This window comes from Castor canadensis, chromosome 2 (genome assembly GCF_047511655.1).
Source record: "Castor canadensis chromosome 2, mCasCan1.hap1v2, whole genome shotgun sequence".
NCBI classification, from domain to species: domain Eukaryota; kingdom Metazoa; phylum Chordata; class Mammalia; order Rodentia; family Castoridae; genus Castor; species Castor canadensis.
Genome location: NC_133387.1, coordinates 5,152,544 through 5,158,543, shown reverse-complemented (window position 1 = coordinate 5,158,543; position 6,000 = coordinate 5,152,544).

Below are 6,000 nucleotides of genomic sequence, written 5' to 3'. Positions count from 1 at the left end.
CTCATGACTGAGAAGAGTTTGCCTTGAGTCTCAGAGGAGACTTTGGACTTGGACTTCTGAGTGACTCTGGAAGGAGTTAAGACTTTGACAGCAATTGGGAGTGGAGCAAATGCGTTTTGCACTGTGAGATGAGCAAGAGTCATGGTGTGAGTTCACTACTGGAAGCCTGGTTCTCAGTGCAGTGATGTTGGGAGGCGGAGGAACCTTCAGTAAGTGGGGTCTAAGGGCCAGTTCTTAGATCATTGATTTGGACACTGCTCCCAGAAAGGATTAAGTGATTATCATGCACCTTCCAGTTATTTCTAAAAAGCAAGACTGACCCCCTCCCTCTCCCTCCAGCTTTTGGTCTGGCCATGTAATCTCTTCCTCTTGTATGTGCTCCTACTATCATGCCACCTGCCATGAGGTGACACAGCTGGAGTGTCCTTGCCAGAGCTGGTGTCATGCTGTCTGAACTTTTAGCCAAACAGCAAAAATGTGAGCTAAACAAACCTGTTTTTCTTTATAAATTACTTACCTTTGGGTATTTTCTTATAGTTACAGAAAATAGGCTAATTTAATATCAGTTTTCAGAAAATATGGGGATAGAGGAACACATAAAAGAAGATTGTAAGGATATACTCTACCACATTTGGAATTAAAAAATCTAAAGAACAAATCCCACATTGTCATCGAGTCACACCTAAGACCAGTGGGACCATGATTACATCCTGATTCAAACAAATAAGAAGACATTTTTGGGGCATTGTGGAAATGTGTTCAAGCTGCATATTGGGTGATTTTCAGGAATTCTGACTCATTTCACCTGTGTTGTACAGGTGTTATGGTTATATCCATAAAAATATCTTTAACTAGGACTAGGGCACAGCTCGAGTGGCAGAGTAGTTGCCTAGGAAGAGCAAGGCCTTCCTAGGCAATGAGCAATGTGTTCAATCCTCAGTACCACCAAAATACATGAATATATCTTTAATGGATTAGAATTATACACTAAAAGACTTTTAAGTGAAATGATTTCTCTTGGACTTGGTGTAACATGTGTCATAAGAAAGAAATAAGAAAGTGGAGGGGGAAGGAATAGGTCCCAAAGAATTGCAGAATGTAGAGAATGAAATGATGTATCTACAGATGCTCACTACACAATCCTACTTCTGTCAGTTTTGAAGAACTTCCATATCCCACTTCGGTTTCCCTGTGAAGCACCTCCAGCTAGAAAGTAGAGCTAAGCACATCATTCTTTTTTTTTTTTTTTTTTTTTGTGGTCCTGGATTTTGAACTCAGGACCTCACACCCACTTGGCAGGTGGTTTACGACTTGAGCCACTCTGCCAGTCCCTTTATCACTGGCACAAAGTGTCTTTGGAGACAGAGTAAACCAAGTCTTTTGGCAATTTTGCAATAAAGTCATGTATGAATCTCAACTCCGACAACACAGAAGGAAGTGTTTTGCTAGGTCAAGAGTCTTTGTGGAGCTGGGACACTGGGGGTTAACAGGCTGTCCCAGGCAGTTGAGTGTCTCACAGCTGCCAGCAATTAGGCTAGCTGGAGTCCCCGCCTGATTAGGCCTAATTGCTAGCCAGCATCTGAAGTCCCTAACTGATAGAAACAGAAAGCCAAAAGGGAAAGGTGAGGCTGCCTCTGGTGAGTGTGATCCAGTCCCCCTCACAGGTGACCACTCCAGCTGGCCTCGCTGTAATGCACACTGGGAAATGCTCTCACTCCACAGACAGCGCTATTTCCTCCGGGATTTTGGTCTATGAGAGGAGCCTGTTTCTGCTCCCAAATAGCATGGCGATGGTTGTTTCTTAGCGAAACAACATGTCTCACGGGAGTGCGGTGAGATCAGGGGGGTTGGGAGGCTGGGGAGAGGCTGCCTGTCCAGGTGGGAATGTAGCTGAGGTCTGAGCTGGGGCAGTCGTTCTATAGTTAAGTGGCCTTGTTGGCATTCACGGAAAACATTCTGGATTCGCATGAGTTACAAATCTGACTGGACAAAGTGGAGGGCTGCTTTCAGGGGAATTCCTTCAAATAACTGAGGGTACAATGTTAAGATCTGGTCCTTATCTTTACAGAATCCTACAGTCTATGCACGTTCAGAAATAGAGAAGAGATTACAGAGCAATTATTTAAACTGCTTATGAGAACAAATAGTGAGGACTTCTAACCCCTCACCCTATTTTCTATTTTAATGAATTTTTAAAAACTATCCCCCTAACACACAGATACAGACACATACGTGGACAACACACATATGGAGTTGTGGGCCTTAACCTGATTTGAAAGTCAAGGCTGTTGTAATGAAGTAGGGGTTGTATTATCTGAAAATGTTCTCTTGTGAACCCATTTAGATAGGTCATAATCAGGACAGGGGCTACATAAAGTTATCATTGTCCAGGAACAACAGAACGTCCTCTATGGATTCTGTAGAAAGCCTGCATTAAATTCAAACTGAGAGCTTGATTCTCCAGAAACAGCATGCTGGTCTATAAGAGTTTATGACAGTTAGACAAGAGAAGAACCGTGCTATTATTTTCCAAGTGTGTGCAGAGGCAGATTCTTGTCCTTCTTGCCCTAAAAGTGCAAGAACTCTGAGAGGTTATAAAGTGAACTATCAGAAACTAAGAAAATGATCACAATGTGTCCTTAACTGGCTATTGATCTCAAATACAACCTCGTCCAGTGTTGAACAGCACACTCATTTGCTTTAGACTCACTTTCATTACAAACCATCCATTACTCAAGGAAGTCTGCATTATGAGTGTAAGCATTAAACTGCATTTTTTTTTTTTTTGGGTGTGATTGGAGCTTGAACTCAGGGATTCACACTTGCAAAGCAGGTGCTCTACCACTTGAGCAATATCTCTAGCCCATTTTGGAGATGGGGGTCTTGTGAACTATTTGCCTGAGCTGGCCTCGAACCTCGATCCTCCTCATAGCCTACCAAGTAGCTAGGATTCCAGGCGTGAGCCACTGGCTACCGGCTAAACTGCATTTCTGTTAAAATGTTCTGATTCCTATCAACCAAACTAGTACTGTACTGCTGTTCAACTTAGCCTTATAATGGTTTCAAATGCCAACTGTCACGTTACAGAGAAACCTTTAAAACCTAGAGGGCTTTCTTTTAGGACAGGTGCTGCAGGAGCAGACAAGAGATGTGGAGTTGGCTGTACCGCTGTGTCTATAAGGTCATCGGCTATCTAATCACTGGCCGATTGGAAGATTGCTGGGTGGGCGTAATTGCCATTTTTCCTTCTTGCTGCACTAGACTGAGGTCACACGGAGAGCTGAAGGGACAGATGAAATACACTTCTGTAAATTCTGTACATAATTGCTCTGTAAGTTCAGGAAGCCATCAAGAGAGCAGAACTTGCCAGTGACTTGATTTGTTTATCTGTTTTTTTGGGGGGAGGGGCAGTACTGGGGTTTGAATTCAGGGATTCATGCTTGCTAGGCAGGCATTCTACCATTTGAGCCATGTTTCCAGTCCCAGATTTGTTTTCTAATTATTTTTTTCAGTGTATTCATAAAATAGCCTGATGATAAAGTAGAGACTGGCTTTACAAACTACAAAGGCAAGGCAAGCAAATCTCCTTGCTCTGTGTGCAAAACTCAGTAGCTGCCATTTGATCCAAAGGGAGGCGTGTACTACTTCCTGTTGCACTGGCCAATCAGGTGGCAGGAAGCTCAGTCATTCATTCATGGGTTCTTCTCAGAGCTAGTTATTCGACCTCTTTCCAGTTTTGTGTTCAGTGCTCAACTTAGGCTTTTCACCCATTTTTCCCTCAAGTGGGTTATTTTTTACTTTCTTTCCTTTCGTTTGTTTTCCTCAGTTGGATGCTTTTGATCCTTCCCTCTACTTCTTTCGTTTATTTCACTCCCCATCCCTCCCAGAAGTTCAGTGTGAGAAGGTTTTGACACAAGTATGAGAGACTTCATTACCTCAAAACTGAAGGACAGCCGGGCACCAGTGGCTCATGCCTGTAATCTCAGCTCCTCGGGGGGCAGGGATCAGGAGGGTTGTGGTTCAAAGCCTGGGCAAATGGTTTGCCACGAGACCCTATCTCAAAAAAACCCATCACAAAAAAAGGGATGCTGGAGTGACTCAAGGTGTAGGCCCTGAGTTCAAACCCATTACTGCAAAACAAAAACAAAAACAAAACAAAAAACTGAAGACAATTTTCTATCTAGCAACTCCACTCCCATTTATTTATTTACCTGCAGTGCTGGGGCTTGAACCCAGGGCCTTGAGTATACCAGGCAAGTGCTCTAAACCACTGAGTCACATTCCTAACCACTAGGGTCCCATTCTGTCAACCGGAATAGCACTGAACTCAGTTTATCTGATCATATGTTTAAGTTTTATGTAGCCAATGTGGAAGGACTCCAAAACAAAAACCAGATTCTCAGATACCTTGATCTTAAACTTCCATATTCTGCTTTTATGTGATCATACAGAAGTCTATATTTCAGGAGCTTGGGCACTGTAGTGAGGATGAAGTGGAAGAGGCTGAAAGGACAGGTGATCCCTAGATCCCTGGCATTTTCATCACCCCCTTGCTGGTGCCGGGCTGGCTCACTATTTATTGCTCTGCTTTGATTCTGTTGTGTTTATCTGAACCCTTGTCATTCTAAGGAACCTGAAATCTTCCTTAAAGCCATGATTTCTTGTCACAGATAATAGGCATCCAGATCTCAAAATTTTCAACCCACCGTATGAGGTGAAGCTACAGCCGTGGACTCAGGAGTTACTGAGAAACAAATGATGAAAAGAAACTGCAGCCAAGCAGGGAAAGTGCTCCTGGAATTTGAAGACCATGTCACTTCCTGAACAGTGACCTCAAAACTGAAACCCTGAAATGTGAATGAAGCTGAATCATATGTTAAAAGTAGGTAATACCCTTCTATTATTTAAACAGTCTCACAAGAAGTGTTTTATCTTTTAACAGCTTTGTAGAGATAGAACACACCCACTTAAAGTATACAACTCAAGAAGCTTGGGTGTATTCCTCACAATTCATTTTACATTTTCATCACCCCAAAGAAAGTCCACACCTGTTAGCGACCACTCCCCATTTCCTCCCAAGCCCTCTCCCTCGTCAGTCATCAGTCTCCTTTCTATCTCTAGACTTGTCTGTTCAGGACATTTCATATACATGGAATCATGCAAAAAGTAGCCTTTTATGACTTGCTTCTTTACTTAGCATACTGCTTTCAAGATTCCTCCAGATTTTAGCATATATAAATATTTCATTACTGCATATTATTATGTGACATGGGTATGTCACCTTTACCCATTTATTAGCATGAGGGTGCCTGGATTGTTCCCACTTTTTGGCTAGTAACAATGCTGCTATGAGCACTGTGGACAGGTATTTTTTTTGGTGGACATGTTTTCTTTTCTCTTGGGTAGATACCTAGGAGCAGAATTGCTAGATTTCCCGATCAGCCACACATTTCACGTTGCCATCAGACACGTGACTCCACTTTCTCCACATCTGCCCTACAATAATTATCTGTTTTTTCACAGGTGTGAAGTGGTGTCATGCTGTGATTTGGATGTACATTTCCTGGATGGAAATTTCCTTCATGATTGTGAACATCTTGTCATAAGAGTATTGGCCATGTGACATATCGTTTTTGGAGAAATGTCCATTTGGATCCTTCACCAGTTTTAAAATTGGGCTAATTATGATTTTTATTATTGAATTGTAAAAACTATTTATAGACTGTAGATAAGCCCCTTATCAAATATATGATTTGTAAATATTTCTCCCATCTGGAAGGTTTTCTTCTCATTTTCTTTATGGTATCTGTTGAAGAACTAAAAGTTTTAATTTTGAGCAAGTCCAACTTAGCTTTTCTCTTGCTTTCTTTTTTTTTTTTGTAGTACTGAAACTTGAACTCAGGACCAACACCTTGAGCCACTCTACCAGCCCCTTTTTATGGGCTTTTTCTAGATAGGGTCTCGCATGCAAACTGTTTGCCCAGGCTGGCTTCGAACTGT